We start from the raw sequence: 24,727 nt of genomic DNA on the forward strand, positions 1-24,727 counted from the left end.
TCAGTTTGAATGCACGGGAGAGCCCAGAGTGGTGACAGACACAGAGGGAAAGTCTTCACCCTCAGGGAAAGGGACTGAGGAGTACAGTGTAGTGAATTGAGGGTCCCCATAGCCTGGGGTACCAAAATGGGGCCCTGGTGCCAGAGGAAAGGATACTGGTGCCCCTGAGAAAGGGGACCCAGCAGCCTCAGAATCCTCTCGTTGGGAATAGTCACTGCTTCACTGTTTGCCCTTCTGCCGACGATTGCAGAACCACACTCGGACCATGTCCTTCTCAAGGCCGGGCTGCTGGGCAATGTGGCTGATCTGCTTGCAGAGTGGGCTTTGGGCACTGCAGGAACGTGTTCTCCAGGTTGCCTCTCACGCGGTTCTCCATACTCGTTTGCTTTCTCTTTCGGGCCTGCACGAGGGTCTCTGCTTTGCATATCTCGGTAGGTTTTCGTTGTTGTCAGCGTCCTCCACCCACTTCCAGGGGGGCCGCAGCTTACACATGTTCTTGAAACTGCGCTGCAGAGCCTCCAAACGGCAAATGGTGGTTTGGCTGAACACCTCCCCAAAGAGAACCCCCGGGTGAGACCCACATCAGCCTGAGTATATCCCAGGGTGATCCTCTTCTGCTTCTGGAGCTTGGCAAACTGTTCCAGGTCTTTCTGCAGAGCTTTGATATCCTGTGACTCCTCAGGGCTTCTCATTGTCCGGCTTCTCAGCCCCAGGGGGGCTGAAGGTGCATTTTTAATAAATAAAATAATTTTGTGGAATCTGAGTCAACACAGTAGACAGAAGGGTGATAACGGTGGGTTCAGTCCCCAGATTATATGGGGAATGGCCTTTGCTGTTGGGCACCATGCAAATTTACACCCTATGTGAAGATGGTTATAGATGACTGAGAATAAATCTCACTGTAAGAGTGACATCTTTGTCAACTGAAAAAAATACCACATATCTTCAGTTCAGGAAAATGAAACCCAATTTTGATGCCCTCTTCATCTATTTTTTTTTTTTAAAGACTTACTTATTTATTTTAGAGAGAAAGAGAGAGAGAGAATACCAGTGGAGGGAGGGCTTGGGGAGGGAGAGGAGGGGCAGAGAGAGAGAGAAAATTTCAAGCAGACTTTGTGCTGAGGGCAGAGCCTGTCACAGGGCTAGATCTGAGATCATGACTTGAGCCTAAATCAAGAGCTGGCCACTTAACTGAGTGACCTAGGCGCCCCTTCACCTATCTTTTTATAAACTTTAAAACGTGCAGCTTTCATTTGGTTTTATCACCACCCTGTTTCACACGGATTGTCTTCCTATTGCCCCCAGTTGCTCAACATGGCTTCCAAGCCCCAGGTGATCCGACTCTGCCTTCTTTCCACAGCCTCATCTCTTGCCACTGCTCCCCTTATTTTTCCTTTTCCTGAGTGAAGTTCCAGACGGGACCTCCTTTTCATTCATGCAGGGCTCCTTCCAGACTCTCCTCAGTGGTTTCTCCACCTGTCTGCATAAACATACCTCCTTGGAAGCTTCACATCTTCTGGGTTAGTGTAGGGCCCTTTGTCATCTGCTCCCTGGCACTTGGTGTGCCCTTACTGTATCCTCTATCACATGGCACTGCATGTTATTGCTTAATTGTCAGTTTTCTCCGCTAGATTATAAACTCCAAGGGGTCAGGGACCGAGTCTGTTTTGCTCACTGTTGTGTTCCTATTATTTTAAACAAAGCCTGGCAGGCAGTGGGCCTTCAATAACTACTGACTGAATGAGTGTATTTAATTTTAGCAATCAGAAGATTTTCAGTCTAACCCAACCCAGATTTCAGCTGCCTTGGTGTCCCCAACTCCTCCATTGGTTGCAATGGGATTGTCCATTAAGACTGAATGAAATTGGCTTCAGTCTCCATTCTCTTGTGGAGGGTCATCTCCTCTCTATAGATCAATGAAAGATGGTTCCATTTATCCCAGGCATCTCAGCTGACATTTTGCATTGTATCTCCAGTGTCTGCTGGCCCTTTTCCATGCTGCAGACACCATCATGATTTCAGTGGTACCAAAAGTGCCCCCTCTCAAGGCTCTGTGTGTCATGGGATGGTTACTTAGCAAGCAACTTAAAATAAAATATAACACATCTCCATTTTGAGTGGTCCTTTGTCTCTTCCTGACTCAGATTTTTCTTGTTCATCTGTTCATCTTTTTTTTTTTTTTGGACTTGGGTAGAAGGTTGTTGAGATGATTCTGGGTCCTTCTTTGTCTTCTGCCCTATTCCTAAATACCTGTTAGTTTCTTATGTAGACCCAGCTTTGCTGTTTCATTGTCTGGCTTTTGTTTCCCCAGGTGCTGTCCCTAGGATTTTGTTTTCACTAGCGAGCACGTCCATAGCTTAGGGTCATGTTAAGAGGTTGGGCTTTAGGGCCAAACCACCTGGTTCCACACTGGGTGTGTAGCCTTCCCTGTGTTGCTTAACTTCTACCTGCCTCAGGTTCCTCATCTGGAAGATGGTCATTGGAATGACTTAAAATGATAATTGTTATATGGATCCATATAATACATATAAAATAGTTAGAAAAATGCCTGGCACATACTATGCACCTACTAAATATTAACTTTTTTTTTTAAAAAATTAAGGCATATGCATAATCAAGACAGGTTTCTTTTTGAGAGGACTTCTTCAGAAAGTGATTTAAGCAACACTGCTTTTTCTTTACACTAATTCCAAGTCACCTGTTGATTTTCTAAAATGTCCTCTATTGTCAAGCATATAGGATGGGCTAAGAGTGCCAGTTTAGAATCAGACTGGGCTTAGAACTTGGCTCTACTTGATTTCTTTCTTTTTTTCTTCTTAAAGATTTTATTTATTTATTTGACAGACAGAGATCACACGTAGGCAGAGAAGCAGGCAGAGAGAGGAGGAAGCAGGCTCCCTGCAGAGTGGAGAGCCCGATGTAGGGCTCCATCCCAGGACCCTGGGATCATGACCTGAGCTGAAGGCAGAGGCTTTAACCCACTGAGCCACCCAGGTGCCCCTCTACTTGATTTCTTTTTAATTTGATCCTCTGACATTACTAGAAGACTCGACCTTCTCATCTATCAAATTGGGACTATACCGCCGCCTAGAGTTTGTGTGTGGATCTGCCTGAAGATTAAAGGAGCTCATTCAATGTATCAGAAACAGTAGCTGAGTCCAGGATGTAATAAGTACTTCATAACTGTAAGTGATTACTGTTATATTAATTTCATTGTTACATTTTTTTAGTGCACCGTTAAAATGGTACATGCCTTTCTGGAAGGGAAAAGAATTAAGTAGCCGCTAACTTCATCACACCCTGTGGTGTGAAATATTTTCTCATTCATTTAGAAGAGGGCATTTGTCTTGATGCTCCATAGAGCTCTTACAGAAGGGGCAAGGGAAGAGGCACGAAATACATTTTGTGAAAAGGACAATGGAATTTTCCCATTTGGCATCCCTAGCAGTGGTGGAATTAGAAACTATTTAACAGAAAGCTTCTCCTTTCTCAAGGGGACCATGGCTCTACCCAAGTAGAGCTTTCTATACTTCTTTGACTGGTTAGTGCATGGATGAATGTAAACTTGCTATCCAGCAGAGAGACTGATTGAGTGATACCCTAATGGGGCCATTGGCAAAAGATAAACCAAGATAGAAACAAAGCTGCTTTCCAAATAATGCTCAGAGCCTTTCTTGATACTTTCCATTATAATTCATTCCCATTAGAGGCACTTTGGACCGTTTTAAAGCTATTACATTGTAATTTCAGAGCTGACTATAAATTTTAAAGAATACACACAAACACACATACACACACGGTTTCTTAGCATTTCAAAGAAAATGGAAAGAAATGTAAGATTTGCCAACCAGAATCCAAATTTCAAAACCAGTGAGATGTTGAAATACTGCTCTGCATTTCATTGAACTCAATAGACAATACATTTCAGAAAAAATCAAACTTTAAATAATCATTCCTGTGCTGATAGTATAAACACATATATCAAAGAGGATAGAGAATCAAAGAATCAAATGATCCTGAATTTAGTTTGAATCTTCAGCTAAGATGTATTAAAAAAATGTGAACAGTTGCTTCCTTGTTCAGGTGGCAGTTAAGTTATATGACAAGGCATTAGAATAGTACAAAGAACAATGTATCTACTACAAAAAGCAAGCACCAAATATGTTATTCAGTGGCACTAATTCTTCTATATCTGGGCCAGCCAAGGCAAAAAAAAAAAAAAAAAAGTGTGGGTTAGTCAAATAAAGGCTCCTGCCAAGAGTTTTAAGACACAAAATTTACTAGGTAATAAAGTTTATGTATTTATACCACATGGGCCACTTTGCAGACAATCTGTATTTTAGGCACATTGCAGAATTAATTTTTTTCCTTTTAATAAACATTCCTCACATTTAGACTTGTTGATAGTTTTAATTGAAATAATGTTGGCTTCTAGTACTTTCTTTCTAAGTCAGTCATTACTTCAGGCAGCTTTGGACTAGAGTGGGGGAGGAAGTACAAGGATGAAATAGAACCACATTCTTCATTCTGCTGCCAGATGGTATCACCATGCTTCCTTACACTAGAGGAAAATGTCTGCCTCCTCACCACCAACCCCCTATTCCAGGATTGAGGAACCCCATGATCAACTCCAGACCATTTCTGGGCAAAGAGCCAATTTCCCCTGACTTTCACTGTGGTCCCAGATGTGGTGTTGAATCTTGTTATAGCAGGAAATAGTGGCTGAAGCTTCAAACCCCAAATCCTTGATCTATAGGTGGAAGGTGCTAGAAAGAACTTTCTCATTGTACAAATGAGAAAACTGAGGCCCAGCGAAGGACTCTCCCCAGGTCACAGGATATGTTAGAGTGGAGCAAGAATCCGTGCCTTCTTCACCCTTCCTGCCATTTCGGAGGCACAGGTCCTGTGGTTGTGTTTATCTACTTGGCTCATCATGTGGTGAAGAGCAGCTACATTGTTTGGCCGGTGATGGGCTCTAAGCACTCAGTACGACTGACTGACATCCTTCTGTACTACACAGGAACACCTGAGTTTATTCATCCAGGCACCTGTGTTACCTGGATGGCATTGTGGTGCCATCTTTGAATGCTACAAAATGTTGGGGCTATTTTGTAAGAACAGTTTAATGTTGGGAGAGATTATGGGCATGTGGAGCATCAAGGGGGGTCAGGTCTTCAATTTCTGTCCTACACTCCTCCTGTGAGAGCATTTGTGAAGGGCGTATAAGCTGGTGCTTCCCAAGTAGGAGCTTGTCTCCCAGTGGGTCCCGTAGGCCAGGTTCTGTGGTCCGTGTGGCTTGAATGTTGTCAGTTATCTGTTTCTTTTTTTTTTTTTTTAAAGATTTTATTTATTTATTTGACAGAGAGAGATCACAAGTAGACAGAGAGGCAGGCAGAGAGAGAGAGAGGGAAGCAGGCCCCCTGCTGAGCAGAGATCCCGATGTGGGACTCGATCCCAGGACCCTGAGATCATGACCTGAGCCGAAGGCAGCGGCTTAACCCACTGAGCCACCCAGGCGCCCCCAGTTATCTGTTTCTTAAAACGTTCAGGTGCTGGTACCCCTGAAAGCCCCATGGTCCTCGTGGTATTCCTCCCATGGACTGACCCTGGGATTCTGCCCCAGACATCAGCCCCTTCTCATGTCAGTCACAGCTCAGTGATCCCTGGGACACAGTAGGATCAGACAGTGGAGCTCTATTGCTTCAGCTGATTAGCTTTTTGCTTCTCTCGCTAACTTCTTAAACATGGAGGGTGAGTGAGCCCCATGCTTGCAACACCCTTTTTAGTTCTCTGTTTCTATATCCAGCCCAATTGACATTGGGATTGGGGTCAAATGGTGGTCACACCTCCGGGTCTTGTAACAATCACTCATTACTGCTTCTGCTTACATTCAACTTCTTGTGATCCTCCTCAGAGTTTCCCACCAGAAGCATCCTGTCTGGCCTTCCCCTCATCCTGCTGGGGATCCCTGATCTTGTTGAAATTTCTTCACTCAGCTCTTTTCTTTAATCCTTTTCTCACATAAACCATGTTTCATATGGACTCCACTACAACTTTCCAGTATATGTGGATACACTGGTATGCTTTTATCTTCGTAACAATCCTGTGAGTTAGACCTGTTTATTCTCCTTTATAGATGAGGAAACTGGGGTTTGAGAGATTAAATCATTGCCAGTAATTGGCAGATGTGGCATTTAGACCTGAGTACACTATACCAGTAGTGTACTGGCCTGTAGTACACTATACCAGTCTCATCTGCCTTGAACTGGTTTCAGACTCTTGCTGTGGAAGTTAAGGAGCTTCAGTGACTGTTAGTACCAAAGCCGAAACAGGAGCAGCCAGGGGACCAGGCTTATTCCCAAACTTAAGTTTTCATATCTTAGTAATTGCTTACATAATTTGCTGCTTCCCTTTGCATTCCCACTTTTTACAAACATCTTTGGTAATATAGTAGGTCTGTTATTATTCTTCTGACTTCCCTGATTTCACTGTTGGTTTGGTATCTTGTCCTTCACATGAGGGAGCTGGTGGATGGAAAAGGAACCCAGCAGAAGTATAAAGACCTAAATATGCCTTTTCACTTGGACTACCTTCAGGTATCATGAGAAAACTCACATGTTCAAGTTTAAGAGACAGTCTAGGAAGAATGGCTTTCTTTAGTATCTTTTGAAAAATCTTTGAGAATGGATTTTGTGTAATTTGAGAGCAGTCTTCCAAGCATAGAAGTAAAGAATTTGTTCCATTTGTATCTATTATTTTAATTTTTAGTGAATCTGGATATTGTATGGATCATCTTTGATTTGAAACTTTGTTCTGAAGAGGCTTATGTTGAAGACTCTTCCATATCGAAGGAGACAAGTGGATGAGGAATGTGGTGATGCCATGTCTTCAGCTCCTGTAGCAAGACTTTTGTATTGCTCTGGGAGTGTGAAGCTAGAAGGTGTTTTTAGATACAGAAATATTATAGGTTAGGGGACATTTTATTGGCTTTGGGGATAGTAAAATAGAAAGTTCAGGACTTGGAATCACCGTCTGAGTGTCTGAGACTTACAGTAGCTATAACCAGAGAACTTTCGATCTGGTTTGAGAGAAGTCAGGCTGAGTAGAAGTTTTCTCTGATGTTAGTAACTTAATACAAACTCAGCTGAGACAATACAATCACGGCCAAACCACTATTTTATCCTAAACGAAGGGAGTAAGTGTGCAGTCAAAGAGCACTGACTCTGAAGTATCCAGATGTACATATGTTCTGATCTCTCTGGTGCATGTTCTGATTATATTTAGTCAAAACTACACAGAAGATGCCTTTCTGTTTTATCCGAGTTTAATGAGAATACTTGACTGTACTTGCTGAAAGAAGGCTAAGGTAGGAATATATTAATTTACTTTGAATGGCAATTAGGGAGACCTATCACTATTTTCATCATGGGCTCTGTCATCTGTCAATTTATCAAATATGAAAAAAATAAAATGTGATTGGTACATAGCACCTAATGGAAAAAGTGGAATTCTCAAATTTGTAATGTTTTAATTTGTACTGTGAACCTCAGGGGGAGCTGCTACTTGCAATTCTGTGAGTTTAGTTGGCTTTTGAGGAGAGTGAATGCAACCAGGAATTTTCACATTACATAGCCAATTTTGCAGAAACCTCACTGAATCTAAAATCTAACTGGGGCTGCTTCTGTTTACTCTTTCACCATTGCAAGTATCTAATTTTTAGAATTCATAATATATGCTGATAATTTGATTATGGAATTTTCTGGAAAGGAAGATCTATTGCAACAGCAGTGTTGAAAAAAAAATAAACCTCAAGCCTATATAAATTGTGCAATGCTGGGCTTGAGTTTGTATCATTTTGAAGAAATAAATAGCCTTAGCTTCCAGATGCTTCTATCTAATCGAATCGATGGTGACTCCCTCTGTGAGGTGGAACGTCAGTATTCTCAACTTAGCCTATCAATCTTTCCCATCCACCCCAGCACCCTCCTTTCCCCCACCCAAAGCTGGGGACGATCTGAGACCAATAACTTTATGTTTGTTCACTATATTTTCATCCTAGTGCTACTTCAACAGGGTGTTTATAAGTTAAACCTTTCCTTTTCTGCTTAGGGGAATCCTCTGTCTCTTATTTTAACCAAGTTTCTGACAAAAAATTTTGCTTAGGAATTTACTCTGTTCATTAACAGAAGCAGTACTATTCTGCCACAGTAGACCATCAAATTATGTAATTGTCTGATGTCTTTAGCAAAATAATACCAGCCCGCATATTGACTTCCTAATTATAGTTGTAATCATTCCAAATGAAGGGATCAAGACTCTCTTTTGGCAGATTGGTTTGGTACTGGCTTAATATTCCTTAATGATCATACAGTTCGTAACTTCTATAATTTATAAACTAGTACATTGTCTATTTTTTTCTCCAACTTTTTTTTGTGTGTCTATTTGGAATATCCAGTCACTACACATTCATTCTTCATTCATTCATTCATTCATTCATGTGACTCCATACCAGCAACTGAATACCATATGCAAAGAAGTGCAAATGAAACCCAGTCTATTTCTAATAGAAACTCTCTAGAATGCTAGAAGAAACTCACATTCTTTTTTTTTTTTTAAAGATCTTACTTACTTATTTGTCAGAGAGAGAGAGAGAGAGAGAGAGACAGAGAGAGAGAAGGGGCACAAGCAGGGAGAGTGGCAGGCAGAGGAAGAAGCATGCTCCCCATGGAGCAAGGAGCTCGACGTGGGACTCAATCCCAGGACCCTAGGATCATGACCTGAGCTGAAGGTAGATGCTTAACTGACTGAGCCACCCATGCACCCTAGAACCTCACATTCTTATTGGCTTTAAAATAAAAGGGTTAGTTCTGAGTGGATGTGTTTATTTTCTATTACTATTGTAGCAGATTATCACTAATTTAGTGGACTAAACAGTACCTAGTCATTATTTTACAGTTCTGTAGTTCTAAAGTCTAACATGGACCAAGATCAAGGTCTCACTGGGCCAAGATCAAAGAATTGGCAGGCCACCTTCCTTTCCGGAGCTTCTAGAGGAGACTATGTTTCTTTGACTTTACTATCTACTAGAGGCTGCCTGCATTCTTTGGCTGGTGTTCCTTCCACCATTTTGAAAGCCAGCAATGGTGGGTAGAGTCTTTATGTTGTATCTCTCTGGCCCTTCTTCTGTGGTTGTATCTGTGTCTCTCTCACCAGTTAGGAAAATGTCTCCACTTTTCAGAACTCATATGATTAGATTGAGCCCGAACAAGTAATTCAGGATAATCTCGTTTCAAAGTCTTTAACTTCAGTGACAGCTCTTGTCTTCTAAGGTGACATATCACAGGTTCTGGGGAATAGGATAGGGACATCTTTGGGGCCATTATTCTGCCTGTCACAGTAGGGTATGGAGACATTATTCAACCCGTGGAGTCTTTTCAAGTACACACTGGATGAGGAAAAGTGCTATTTATGAAAGCAGTCTCATTATTTAATAAATAAAAGATAAAGCTATATTCTTTGCTAATTTACTGAAGGGCATCTTAACAGAGCTATTAGATGTAGTTTTTGGCTTCTAGAGGGCAAAATGCTTTCCATTAGTACAACAGAAACATACTGAAGGACTAAAATATTAATAACAAAAGATTCAGTAAATGGAGAATAAAGCAAGATCCACAGTCGTACCAAATTCCAGGAAAACCCAGACAAATGTTCTGTATTGTACTTTACTTCTTAAGAAAGAAAATAGAACCCAGACAGCTTCATTGAATACAGAGCATTTCACATGAACAAAGACAAGTTTCCATTTTTTTTCAACACACATACACAGACATCCTCTTTTTCTAAAATAATTTACTTTCTGGGTGAATCTTGGTCAACATGGAAGGTACTGGGATGCTTCATTATCTTCCAACAAGCTGGATGAGAAAATTTTTGATTGCAGTTTCCTAATTGGTACACAGGGAAAATCTCGAAAACCGTGCCCTGTTTTCTGAGAAGTTAAAGGGTGTCTAGTGCAGAGATGATGGTGATGGAAAGGAAATGAAGTGAGGTTGTCTGTGTGAGGAAAGGACAGTCGGTGGAGCCGTGGGGTGGTATACAGGACCAGGAGTCAGGCCTGACACAGAGCCATGACTGCCTTTTGTTTCAAATGTAATTTCAGGGCTTGTTCTGAAACAGTGAAGGAAAGGGGAAATGAAAGAGAAAATGGAAGGATGAAAGTGGGCAAGTAGGAAGGGAAAAGAGAATGGATTCTTGACATGGGGCCATTTGGGACAACAGAGGAAAAGTCCAAATTTGGATTTCAGTGATAACAGTTAGTGATAATAATCAGGATCCCTGACAGAGTGACCAGCACTGTGTTGACTGTGTCACTTGTTTGGACCATTTTAATTGTCCACATTCAGGGAAGTAGGCATTATTAGAATTCCCATTTTACAGATGAGGAAATTGAGAGAGAGAGAGAGAGAGAGATATTAAGCAATGTTGCCTGAGGTCACACAGGTCCTGGTACCAGGATTTTAAATTCCATTTGGTTTATCTATTGTCCCTTGTCATCCCTGGAATGGCTTGGATTGGGGAAAGATGGCACGTCAGCGGCAAATATCTGCTCCCTTGTAGGCCTCCCAGGGTTGTCCTGAGGGCTGGTGTGCTCCTGAAGTTTCTCTGATGTGGCTACTTTTGGGAATGGCTGTCTCCTCAGTGGACAGCTGGTGTGTGTCTGTGTATGGTGTGAGAAGCATAAGCTTGGGGTGGGGAGCTGCAGGAGAACCTTCCCTTATCTGCTTCACCGAGGAGGCCAGACAGGGTTCTGGAGCATCCCTGGGGAATCAGGGCCTGTGGGGGCTCAGTGGGCATGGAACTGTGCGTCTTTCATGCCAGATTCTTAAGCTGGCTTTGTATCCCACCAAGTGCAAAGGGTCCCAGGGGAGTCAGAGTCTCATCCCCTCTGCTCATCCCATCCAGTGGGATGACTGGACTGGTGTTGGTCAGACTCTTTTCCCTGCCATGGTGGGCAGTTTCAAGCTCAAGGCTTAAAATGATATCATCCCTGCTCATGCAGAGATGGCATACTCTAGGTTAAAAATATGTACAGAGTGGATGTGCACAAATTTATTAGGCTTTTCATCCCTATAGGAATAAGAACGAGCTATGGAATCCAATGAGCTTGTTGGGCGTTTATTTTATTTTATTTTTTTTTAAATTTTAATTCCAGTATAGTTGACATACTGGAATTAGTTTCAGCTACATTAGTTTCAGGTATACAAGACAGTGATTCAGCAATTCTCTACCTTACCCAGTGCTCATCATGAGAAGGGCCATCCTTAATCCCCGTCAATGATTTTATCATTGTTCCCTTCACCCTCCTCCCCTCTGGGAACCATCAGTTTGTTCTCTGTAGTCAAGAGTCTGTTGTTTTAGTTTGTCTCTGCTTTTCTTTGTTTGTTTGTCTTGTTTCTTAAAATTCCTGAGCTTGTTTATTAAACCAACAGACATTTATTTATTTATTTGGTGTGTGCTCTAGAGTAAGTACCATTTTTGATCGTTCAAGAGACAGCGTGACAGTCACATGGTGGGCATTAGAAGAATGTGAGTAGAATCCACAGCAAGAAGCAAAAGAGACCTTGTTTCCACTTTTGCAAACTCTAAATCCCATTTGGAAGAAGCTATACTTATGTGAAGGCAAAGAGGAAAATCGGATATTTCAATGGGATAAATATCAGAAGGGACAGAGCCTTATAGAGTAGCAGCCCTCAGCAAAGACATGGGGGAATGTGGGATGAATCAAGAGGAGCACTTGGGAGGAGATAGAGGAACAAATTGAGAATGAGTAGGAAGGGGACTGTCTGGGCAGAGTTTCTGGGAAGACATAGGCCTGGGTACCAATATGCTGCATCACAGGGAGGACAGAAGGAACACTGGAGGACCTTTGTGACACCTCAAAGTTGGTGGTGAGCTGATGGTTTGGAGCTTCTTCTGGGGAGGGTGGCTGACAAGGACTGGGAGGGGATGTGGTTGGACAGAGGAAGAGGGCAAGCTTGCCGATGGCCTGACCACCCGAGGAGAGGTTGGCTCTGATCTGAGTGGTCTGGGGGAGGTAGGGGTACACTCAGACACTCAGCACACCCTTGTGGACTGAACTGAAGACAAATGCAAAAGCAGTGTGTGAAATGAATCAGAAGAGGTTTTAAATCTGTAGTTCTCATTCAGAAATATAACCCAGATGTCATTATCAAGCATTGGAGGTAGCTTTGTATGGGATCAGGGTTGCGAGGAGATGTATAACTTAAGAATTCATTCTAAAAATCGGACACTCTCCCGAAGGGCCCTTCATTTTGGTGGTGGTAAGGGAGGCAAGGTGGCGATAGGAAAATAATTAGCTTTGGGGTCCCAGTATTCCCCGGCTCTCCTTAGGTCTATATGGAGGTCTCTGGTGTGGCTTTTATGAGCAGGGAACCTCCCGTGCGGCCTCCCGGAACCAGGGGGCAAACAGACAGGCTGTGGGAAGCAGTCCAAGACCTGAGCTTTCCGCTGAGAAGCTTTTGTTCTCCCCAGAGCACCGGGCCCTGCGTTTCCTCTGTCTGGTAAACCCCAAAGGCCAGTTATTACAGACACCCTGCGAGGAAGCCACTCTGAAGGACTGTGTGGGGCCCATTAGTGCCTCAGCAGCGGCTCCCAGTGTGCCCGGGAACAGCAAGACAGCATTTCAGTGTCTCCACAGCATGAGAGCCGTTTTAATCTTGACTTGGCCTCCTCACGCTTCATTGTATTTAGAGCTGGGTGTGTTTCTGCCATTATTTGGCGATTTTCTTGCAAGCAAGCTATTTTATGAAAAATACCTGATTATTGCTGCCAGAAAAAAATAATATCCAACAATTTGCTTTAAATGATATGGTCTTAAAAGTGAGTGTTATTCAGACAAATGCAAATAATTTCGACGATTACTCTGCACTTAATCACCATGAAATTGGGTCCTCCCCATGTCTCTTCTCATACTCAGTGTGCAATAATGGAGTGTTTTAGTGAAGTCAACACTGAATGGTCTTAGAGGGAAGGTATTTACCTTTCCCCTCACCGCATGTCTTGTAAGAAGCTTGATCCATTTCTGGGGAAACTAGTTGACTATTAGAGTGACCCCGGGCAAATATTTATGCTGTTAGGTCCCAAGAGCTGACTGGTGGACGTTGTACATTCCTTCTAAGCGGTGTGCCAAGGGTGTCAAGTCTTTGGATGTGATGACTCCCTAAGCAGGTGAGTCGAGCACAGAGCGGGTCCCTGGCACCGAGTGCTGAATCCCTCCTTGATGAAGATGAAAAGTTTGACTCTCAGTGAAGGCCATACAAGGCAACAAGACTCAGTGAGCTCAGGAGTGGCTCACGCATTGCTCATTCAGAGGCTGTTTGGTGCCTTTGAGAGGGATCCCGTGCTCACTGGTGTATGTGGCATAAAGAAAGGTTCTCAACAGCTCTCTGGAGAGCTAAATGCCTGTTTCCTGCTGATAAACAAGGGAGTAAATCCACACCTCCCCCGGTACTCAGAGTAGACTCCCACAGCTAAGTATGAAGATCTGGGCAATGTCTTCCCACCTGAACCAGTAGTAGATGGAAACTGCCTAGAGGGATATTGTGATCATACAGCTTCTCTCCAAAGAAGAACTTCCAAAACCCTTTTATAGAGTGAGAGTGGATAAATCCATTATAGGGGACCACTGTTTTACCTGTATTATCTTGGGGAGTGGTGTCTTTGCTGGTAGAAGTACCAGCTGGGTCTTTGTTACTATAAGATTTCTGAAAGGCTGAAATGAGAGGTTTAGATTTCCTCTTTCAGAGAGGAGATTCTTTTTTTTTTTTTAAATTTTTATTGTTTTATTAACATATATTGTATTATTAGCCCCAGGGGTACAGGTCTGTGAATTGCCAGGCTTACACACTTCACAGCACTCACCATATCACATACCTTCCCCAATGTCCATAACCCAACCACCCTGTCCCTACGCCCCTCCCCACGCCCCCCCCCCCACCGGCAACCCGCAGTTTGTTTTGTGAGATTAAGAGTCTCTTATGGTTTGTCTCCCTCCCGTTCCCATCTTGTTTCATTTATTCCTTCCCTACCCCTCAAACCCCCCAAGTTGCCTCTCAACTTCCTCATATCAGGGAGATCATATGATAATTGTCTTTCTCTGATTGACTTATTTCGCTAAGCCCAATGCCCTCTAGTTCCATCCACGTCATTGCAAATGGCAAGATTTCATTTCTTTTGATGGCTGCATAGTATTCCATTGTCAAAGAGGAGATTCTATCCATAGCCCTCACTGAGTACCTAGTAAGGCTAGGCATCATGATTGGCACTGTCCCCTGGTGAGTCTTTCTGGGAATGGACTGTGTATGTGTGTGTGTGGGGTGGGGTGGGGGGCTGTTTCTGGCCCATCTCTCTCTGCTGGTATAAGGGCAGAGTGTCTTTGGACGAAACTGTAACACTCAGGAATCACTATGGATGTGGCCAAATGGGGCTGTGGATTTCTGTGTGCATGTTATCTTCTGTGCAGTGGGTACAAAACAGCTCCTCTGTTGGCAGACTGTTTAGTTTCCTAGCAGCCCTTCCTTTGCTTTAGCAGGGTTTTTGTTGTTTTTGTTTGTTTTAAAGTATGCTCTGAAGATCCTTGCATTAGAATCACCTGTTTGTCAAATATGGACCTGTTATCAGAAGCTCTGGGAGCAGGCCCAGGGACTTCTAAGAAATACTCAGGTAACATTTATGGACACTAAAGTTTGAGAACCAGGAGCTTCAAGGATGCAATTAATTTCTTGGCCCAAGGTATGTGCCCTTTCATGGTCTGGCCTGGCCCATCTTTCTGGCCTTTCCTTCAGGACTCAGAACTTCTCATGGTCTCCTCCCACCACTGTAAGCTCTTGTTCCCGATTGTCCTTCTACCTGCCACACTCTTTCTCCTTTCTCTACTGGACCAGTTCTTAACTGATCCTGCAGGACCCTGCTCAAACGTCAGTGTCCTTGTCATGTCTTTCCTGAGTTGGGCAGGAAGAGTTTCTCATTCCATCCCACTTGGTGCTCTCAGGCTGTGGACACCTCTGGGAAGTGCCTGGGTTTTGGCACAGTGGAAGTCACCCTCAAACCCCCTCATGGTGGGGACTGTTGGCTCCACCAGCATGAGTCTGCTGGATATGTTAGTAAGTCGCTGATATAATTACTACTTTTTTCAAAGAAAACAGAATTGTTCTATTAGTTTGGTGTCCATTCTACCTGGAAGTTCTGAAAGCATAAAGTTTCTGAGAAAAAGGAGGACACGATGAGTTGTTTAGAGGACCCGGGGAACGGAGGAGTCCTGCAGCTGGGCGACATTTACAGAACCACTTTCCCCCCTCTGTGCCTCCCTCCCTTCTTCCATTTGCTGTAATCAGTAATAATAGCTCTCGGGTACTGAGGGCACCAAGAGAAGCATTAAATGAGTGCTAGTTGCACAAATTAGAACTACAAGGATAACATAGAATTGCAAGCACAAAACCTTAGCATGGACTCAGAGGGGAAAAAGAAGGGCCATGGTCTTAAGTTCTCTTGAAAAGAAGGGTCATGGTTCACGTGTCCTCCTTCTCACTGCACCTCAAGCATGATGTCTTGTGACTTAGAGAAATTTATTGCATCTGTGAGTGTTCAGAATCAACCCCATGTGTCAGTTTCATTACTGGTTTCATCTAGAACAGGGGTCTTCACAAGGGGCCAAGGATGAACCTTAAGAAAACTTTATGTCCTCAAGATTATTTGCAGAATTTGGTATGAACTTATATGCATTTCCTGAGGAAATGTCCACTGTTCTCATCAGCTTTACAAGGGCCTAGAAACCTGACAAGATAAAAGCTTGGGTCTAGAACACTCCAGCGGTGGAGCCCCATTCTTTAACAGCCATGAGGAAAAGGGGCTCCGGAGCAGGTTTAAGAGTTTCAGTTCTGTCTTTTCTTGTTCACTCGCTGTGTGACTTTAGGCAAGTTACCTCTTTTTTTCTGAGCCTCAGTTCCTTCAACTGCAAAATGGGTTGATAACTTTACCTACTTTAAAGAATGGTTGTTAGGATTAAATGAGTTAATGCCCGTGACTTAGCAAGCATTCAGTAGACATTAACTGTGATCATAATAGTGCCATTGTTTTTATTGTTTTGTTATTATTATCTAGTGAGCTTTGAGTCCCTGACTGGTCTTTGTACGCTTCCTGCCTTCCCAAATCTCTACTTCCTTTACTCCTCCAGGTACCTTATCATTTCGTCTCTAAGCTTAGGGACAGTAACTCCTGATTCTTGCCGTGAAATACCGATGATGTTCATGTATTTTTTTTTTTTTTTCAGACAGTTGTCAGCTTGCCTTTTTAAAAAAGATTTTATTTATTTGATAGAGACAGCAAGAGAGAACACAAGCAGAGGGAGCTATAGGCAGAGGGAGAAGCAAAACTCCATCCCAGGACCCTGGGATCATGACCGGAGCAGAAGGCAGACACTTAATGATTGAGCCACCCAGGCACCCTTTTGGTGTTCTTGTATTAACGAGACTCTTTAGTAGACAGTAATATTCAGATCTATTCCTACTTTCTTACTGTTAATCAGTGATGCCCTGAATTCTTCAGGGATGTGCTCTGCATAAATAATACTGTGCATAATTTTGCATTTTCTGCATAATTCTATTTTGCCGCATAACAATGTGTCTGTTCATTTTTTTCCCCCTTTCTGTGCCCTGGAAAGAAAGAAAGTCATTCGAAATGGCTGGCAATCTCACAAGTGTTTGCTCGTTAACATTACATCGTTGAAACATTCCCCAGAGGTATGCTAATAGGCAACAAGCAAAACAACAATAAAGAAAATCAAGGGAGGAAAAAAAATATACACTACTGCAAAACAGATTTGTAGCTTTCCGTGCTTCCCAGTCACTCTGCTGCTCAGCCTCCGAGCTGTTAATTGGAGGTAATTATGAAGTCGTGAACTATGAATGGCCCTGGCTTGAAGCTAGGAACACAGAATGAGGCTATATTCAAATGCTGCATCGATCTGCGAAGAGTGATATGCTGTTTACCGTCTCAATGAGTTGTTTCCCCCATAGTTTTATGATTCTTCAGATAATATTTTTGGTAGTGGAGAAACCTAAAGAAAAATGGAGCAGACGAGGGCGTCTTCTGCATTAAGGAGTTTAGGGAATTGAATAAAAATAAGATCTGTTTTCATTAGCGAAAACCTCAGGACAGAGGATTTTCATTTTGTTAATCTGGACCTAAATCTTACCATGAATAGTATGCAAACACTCTTTCAAGCAAAGGAGGAGGTTGCTCATAGCTGGGTGCTGTAAGGAGAGCCAGGAAAAGAACCCACGGCTCTGAGTGTGAGGGGGCCGTGGGGTCTCAGAGGAAGAAGCCATTTTGAGCAGTCCTTTAAATCTGTCCAGAATATTTTTGTATTACGGAAGTTTTGAACATGGCCACGATGGTCTCTCTTGAAGAAACTGGATGTAATTTAGAACAGGCGAAGATTCTGGAAAAAATGCTAACTGCTCTGATTTTCATTTAACTGTTTTTGTACTTTCTAAGGCCTGAAAAGTGTTCTTTAGATTGAGTACACTAGAGAACATTTCCAACCATAAAATTGCTATAGGGACTATAGTCTCTAGGAAACTCGGTGCTTTTATGTTTTTTACAAGTGTTGAGATATTGGGTTCTAGAGGCAGAAGTTCAAGCTCCACCACTTAGTGACCACATAGCTTTATAGCGGCCATCAGCCTTCAGTTGCCTTAATCTGTAAAAGGGATGTAATAACAATGTTTTCTTCCTATCTCACTGAAATGTTCAGAGGGTCAAATAAGATATTTCTGTGAAAGTGGTTTATAAACTGTAGTGTTCCGTAATATTTAGCTGTTGATAGAGACAGATTTCTCCTCCTTCTCCTCAGCTGCACAAATTCTCATCCCACTGACATTACAACTGCTTTTTTTTTTTTTTGGTGGCAGAAATTGTATTAGACACTGAACATATATAGTCTAAGTCAATTCTTGAAACGATTCTATGAGACAGGCACCTCAATGTTCCCCTACACAAACAAGGAAATCAAGGCCTAGCAAAGTAAGTCACTTATTAAGGCCGCAAAGCTGGAATTGGGGGCCTGGGACGAGGGCAAATTCTCTGTCTGTGTTGATCAGTTAACAGATTACCTTGAGATTCGTGTTTAACAGAAATAATAACACTTTAAGTTTGGTAGGCATTTATTATAGTTCTGACAAAGAATTTCTAACCTTGGTTTAATTATTTTTTGTGAAACAGATTACAAACGATGAACTCTGGCAAATAAGACATTATTTAGCATTGTAATTCCTCGATGATCACTCAAGAAGCTGTGAAATAGGAAGGTTCTAGGGTTTAGTCATTTGAGATTCTATTTAAGGGTATAAGAAAGGCCCTTAGGATCTGCCTTTTGAATGGATTCTCCCAGGGGTTTTCTCAGAGTATTGGGGTGTCTGGGGGACCACAGTGAAGAAACACTTAGAGTTTGGATGTTTGAAAGTTTTGGATGATGCTTTTTACTATTTCCATACAATTATTCCTGTTAAAGAACAGATGATGAGCCTTCTTAAGACTGTTTATATGCTGATTCAGTTCTGGCTCATTCTGAAAGTTATTACAAAAAAATCAAACCTGTGCTTTTTTTTTTTTTCTTTTCTATTGGCCTTGCAAGAAAGTGATACTTGTTATAAGATAAAAGTAACTTAAAAAATTAGAAATTATTTGAATTTTTGAGCCGCAAAGTTATGTTAAGGAAATTTCCATTAGTTTTAAGAATCATTAACTAGTTTGTGTCATAAAGGGCATTATTGGAGGGAGGTTTGAAAGTTTTCCTTTTATGAGCAAAGGACATAAACAGATACTTCACAAAAGAAGAAATATGTAAGGAAGTATCTTTAACTCCAATAATAATCAAATAAATATAACTTAAAGCAATAATACATTACTTTTTTAACATAACAAATTGACAAATATTGAAAAATGACAATTAAAAGTGTAGGTGACCAGAGTGTAGGCGCTCTTTTAAACATTTTGTCTATACTAACTAATTTAATCAGCACAGTGACCTTTGTAGGTACACTATTATCATCCTCATTTTACAGATGAGGAAACTGAGGCATATAGATGAAAAGGGGGCTCTCTCTACTGCTGATGAGAGTAAAAAGTGATATTAACTTTTTATTGGGTAATTTGACACTATGTCCAAGAGCCTTGAAACATGCACCCACTTGAATCCTGTAATTCCATTTCTAGGAATTTATCCTTTGGAAACAATTAGAGATTCACACAAAAATCTTTGTACAAGAACGTTCTGGTAGCTTTATATTTAATACAAAAAAATGGAAACAACCTAATGATCCAACAAGAGAGACATTAACCAAATTATTGATGGCTTACCCCCGTGAGGGAACATCATCAGCGATTAAAAATTGTGCTTTTCAAAGTCACTTAAAAGCATAGGATAGTGTTCACAGTAGAATGTTAAGTTAAAAAAAAAAAAAGACTCAAAACCACATGCACAAAACGTCTCCAATATAATAAAATCTTAATATAAAACAAATGCCTGATGGTTACTCTAAGACCTTTGTAGGCCATAAGCGCTTTTTAAAATTAGATCAAATATACATAAAACCATCATTTTTGTTATGATCTAATGACATTTCTTTAATTGCTGCTTAGTCTTTTCAGGTTAAGGAAACATGGCATTTTTGGAGGGGCTGGGTCTGCTAATGAGTTTATTTTGGGTTTCTTTGACTCAACCCTGCTCCTCTGCTGGTGGGCCTTGGATGGGGATGGAGCATCCCTTTGGTCTTGACCTGGAGGGCAGGGGCCCGAGGCACAGGGACAATGCACAGCTTTCCTGATGTTTCAGGGGAAGGCTTGTGCTTGCCTGTCTTGGCTTTGGCGTGGGCTTGCTAAGTAGATGTGGGTAAAAGGCAGGCTGACAGGGTCCTGGGCTTATGCCTGCATGACTCCCCCCTCTCCCTTGACTCCGTGGTCCCAGAATTGTGGCACTATGGAATCCTGTAGAGCTGGCTTTTCTCGCATACACGTGAAGGAACTGAGGACCAGAAAGTTGGGTGATGGGCCCAAACTCCTAGCTGGGACCTGGAGCTCTCAGCTTCTTGCCTCCTAGACCAGGATACTTTGTATGACACCAAATGTCTTCCCTCATCCTAAGATGAGAGGATGGCACTTGGTGCCTTTCCTGGGAAAGCACTTCTGTCTCTGTAGGGAGGCTGCTTGGGCTCAGACTGCACTGTGCCCAATGTGATGGTCCTGGGGGGAGCGGGGGGCTTTGGGAGGGGATTAGTTTATGAGTGTGGAGCCCTCAGGAGTGGGATTCATGTACCTAAAAAGAGACCCCACAGAGATCCCTCCCCCTTCCGTGATGTGAGGACAAAGTGAGAAGTGGGCAGTCTGCCACCTGGAGAATGGCTTTCATGTTTCTCTGAATGTATGTTTCTTCTTTGTTAAAATAAGCTTGTAATACTTACGATGCATGATAGTGTTCTTGGATTTGCTAATAAAACAACCACTTGTATAGTGCTTGCTGTGTGCTAGGCGCTATTTTAAGCACTTTATGTATATTAACTGATTTAATCAGCACAGTGCCTTTATTAGGTACATATCATTATTATTCCCATTTTACAGATGAGGAAACTGAGGAGCATTGAAGTTCATTGTTCAGAGTCATACCTCTGGGCAGTGGTATTTGAATGGATTTGAATCCAGGTGGTCTGGTTCAGATATATACTTTATTTATGATACTTTGCTGCCTTAAATCAAATCAAGTCAAATCAAATCAAGTGGTTAATTAATGTGGAGCATCTAAGTACTTGCATTCTCAATGGGGGTGATATCTTCCCCACACACTGGGATAAAAGGGAGTAAAAACTGGTTCTTAAAGGGGTGAAAAAGTTTCATTTTTTTTGGTATAGATATTTATAAAGATATTCATACAGTACATAAACAGATATAGGATATAGTTGTGGTGGTAAAAATTAATGAGGGAGGGGAGTGATTAGAAGAAAATGTCTAAAAATGTTCCTCAGGGAGTAATGGTGAAGAAAGGCTGAGAAACATTAATCCAGTGCAATGCTAGGCTCACAGTAGGCTTTTCACAAGTCCTTCCTTCCTTCTCCCCCAGAAGGGGGCCGGTTGGTGTGTTCCCCCACCTGGGGAAGAGTTTTAGTCCGAGTTACTACAAAGGATCTAGGAGGCAGAGAGCCAGCCACTTGACTTCCACTGGGAAGAAGCAGCAAAGTCAGAGCCAAGGAACTAGTGAAGTTCACACACTCTTTTGAATGCACATTAAGCTTAGTTATTAAGCGGAATCTTTAAAAAAAATTATGCAAGATTTCAATGTCACAATCAGTCTGCTATTCAAGAATAGATGAATATTCAAACCTAACAAATACATGGGATAAATAATTTCTGCAATAAGTATAACATATCTCTTGGGTCCCAGGAATAAATGCAAAAAAAGCACTGTTCTATAGAGTATGGAAAAAACCAACCCAGACAAATTCCAATGTATGTTTGAAGAAGAAATTATTTTATTTACATATAATGTCTCTTTATTTATCTATGTGTAAAAGCTTATCTTTACAATAAAATAAATGAATGCAAAAACAGCCCGATTAAGTACCTCCTACTTTCTTTTTCTGGTTTGAGGGCTAATGCTTTAATTATTTTACTCTCCCAGTAGAGTTATTTACTTTACTTTTGTCTGTCTGGCCACATGAATCTTCTGAATGTTCCATATGATCTGGATATAATTTGTGAATGTACTTCCTGTTATAAGTTAGGAAGCTTATAGAGCAGATAGCAAACTTCTTCAAGGATGTTTTAAAATGAGCTAAGACCTGCAGAGATGCTTTTTGTTGAAGCGGGTCTCGAGGGCCGCCTACTTCCCCTTTCTTTCCATTCTGTTAATGCACCTCTTGAGTCAAGCACATCTCCTGCGGGTACCCGTGGACTCTCATGATGGCTGTTAGGGATTTGAAAACAGTTATTTGCCAATACATAGCTTTTTTTAGTCAACTTTGTTAAGGGGAGCCTGGGCCCCTTTTCATAGCAAATAAGGCTCAGTTTAATGTCAAAGAGAGATAGGCTCTCTCTAACCCTTGCTCCCTGAGGGGCTGAGAGCTGGGAGAAACTCAAGAAACCCTTCCCTTTGGAAATTGAAATCTTGGTGAATGTTATCATAGATGATGTAATTCCCTCCTCTCCCCTGTCTAGCTAGATGCCTGGCAAAGTTACGAAATAGAAAAATACTGGTTTTGGTTTCCCATAATCACCCTCTCCCCTGACCATCTCACATGGCCCACCCTAGCCTTGATCTCCCTAGTACAATAGCCTCAGGGAACAGCCCCTCTTTCTCCACCCAGGGCTTGCTGTGGCTCCAGTGGGAGAGGGGAGAAAGGACAGAACAGGGGCTGCCCTGTGTTCCAGCGGGGCTACTTCAGATCACATTTTCTAGGGGCTCTGGGTGGGAATCCCGAAACATAAGCCAAACAAAAAATGACTAAGAATTGAGGAAGATTGCTTGGCCCCATGGGTCCTCATGGATTTTGTGTGGAATTGAAAGCAAGTCGTGGCTCCTGGTGAACTTGGGAAGGGTGTTAAAAACCTTATCTGTCTCATGTTGAGGCCAGCAGGGCCGGTTCTAGCATCACAGGTGTCAAGGCTGGTCTTTATCAACTCCAGCCTCCCCTCACCCTGGAAGGCCAGGGCACCCGCCTCTCAGGTGTTCAGGAAACACAGTTGAGGTGGGAGGGAGCCACTGTGCTCTGAAACCCAGCCCACTTTTTTTTCTTTTTAAGTTTTGACTTTTAAATTTATCTTTATTTTTTTTAGATTTATGGAGATATAATTGATATATAACATTGTCTAAGTTTAAAAGGTATAGCATGATGGTTTGACATAAGTATATATTGTAAAATGATTACTGAAATAAGGTTAGTTAACACTTCTATCATGTAATTGCCTTTTTTTTCTGGTGAGAACATTTAAGATCTACCGTCTGAGCTCTGAGCAACTTTCAAATGCATGATTAATTCAAATTTTAGTCAATATACAGTGCAATATTGGTTTCAGGAGTAGAATTTAGAGATCTATCACTTATATACCATACCCAGTACTCATCATAAGGAATGTCCTCCTTAATACCCATCACCCATTTAGTTCATCCCCCACCCACGTCCCTCCAGCAACCCTCTGTTCTTTATAGTTAAGAGTCTCTAATGATTTGTGTCCCTCTTTCCTTTTTCCTTTCCCCCCTTTCCATATATTCATCTGTTTTCTTTCTTAAATTCCACATATGTGTGAGAGCATACAGTATGTTTGTTTTTCTCTGACTTATTTCGCTAGTGTAATTCACTCGAGCTCTAACCCTGTCATTGCAAAATGGCAAGATTCATTCTTTTTGATGGCTGAGTAGTAGTCCATTTTACATATATCTACCATACTTTATCAGCTGCTATAAACTTTGGGGTGCATGTACCCCTTTGAATCATCATTTTTTAAATCCTTTGGATAAATACCCAGCAGTGCAATTGCGGGGTTGGAGGGTAGTTCTATTTTTAACTTTTTGGTTAAAAATACTGTACTGTTTTCCAGAGTGGCCACATCTGTTTGCTTTCCCACCAACAGTGTGGAGGATTCCCCGTCTCTGCATCCTTGCCAACATCTGTTGTTTCCTGTGTTGTTAATTTTAGCCATTCTGATAGTTGTGAGGTGGTATCTCATTGTGGTTTGATTTGTTATTTCCTTGATGATGAGTGATGTTAAGCATCTTTTCATGTGTCTGTTGGCCATCTGGAATGATGCAGTATTGCCAACTACATCTTGCCAATGCTGTGCTTCCCCTCAGCTGCTCCTAACCAGGGACTGTTTCTGGACAACTCTGGCTCAGGGGCTCCCTGATGGCCTTGCTGAACTCAGAACTGCACTGCAGCCCAAGATGTTTCCATTCCATCTTTCCTTCCCTTACTTGGACTCAGGCTGGTATGGTTCTCTGATGACTCTCCAAGTCTCTTCCAGCTCCTTCCCCATTTTCTCTCAGAGGAATTTCTCCTAAAAAGTTCAGTGCACGTTCATCCTGTTTTGTCTTCTGTTTCCTAGAGGACACACCTCATGATGTCCTACCCTCCCCCCGCTGCCTGCCTCAGCCAGTCATCTTCCACCTTCTGCCTTTTCTCCACTCCCCTTTCCATCTACTTTCTGAAAACTCTCTCTCAGGAAAGACCATTTGATATCAGCTATTCTTTTTTGGGTTACTTCTTCTAGTCATAGTTGGTTATTGAAATATCTCTATTTGTAGAGTACAAGTGTTTGTCCCCGAAGAAACTTCAGACTCTCAAAAAGCCTTTTGGGTGCCTGGGAGATTTGATCCTGTAGGTAGGTGGCTGTCTAACCGCCTTTAAGTAAGGCTGATCCTAGAGGGGCTGCCTCTCCAAGGGCTGGTTTTAAAAACTGGCTTCTTGCAACTTATTTGTGGGAAAGAGAGAGTGTTAATCCCTGTACTGAACCCCCCGTGTGCATTAGAACCAGGACTGAAGGACTTCTCTCATCTCCATCCAAGTGTCTGGACTCCCCTGGGGTGGTTCCAGCTATGGGGTTTCCATGTCCAAAGCTTTCTGTCAACTGCAGTCTGCCTCAAGCCAGACCGCGTTTGACTACG

General features: G+C 42.2%; 1 pseudogene; it reads right to left on the reverse strand.

Annotated features, from left to right (window-relative positions):
- On the reverse strand, positions 1-24,099 carry LOC116875646 (annotated as a pseudogene).
- Positions 24,100-24,727: the final 628 nt, after the last annotated feature.

The sequence above is a fragment of the Lontra canadensis genome, unplaced genomic scaffold (genome assembly GCF_010015895.1).
Source record: "Lontra canadensis isolate GAN:19392208 unplaced genomic scaffold, GSC_riverotter_1.0 scaffold42, whole genome shotgun sequence".
Lineage (NCBI taxonomy): Eukaryota > Metazoa > Chordata > Mammalia > Carnivora > Mustelidae > Lontra > Lontra canadensis.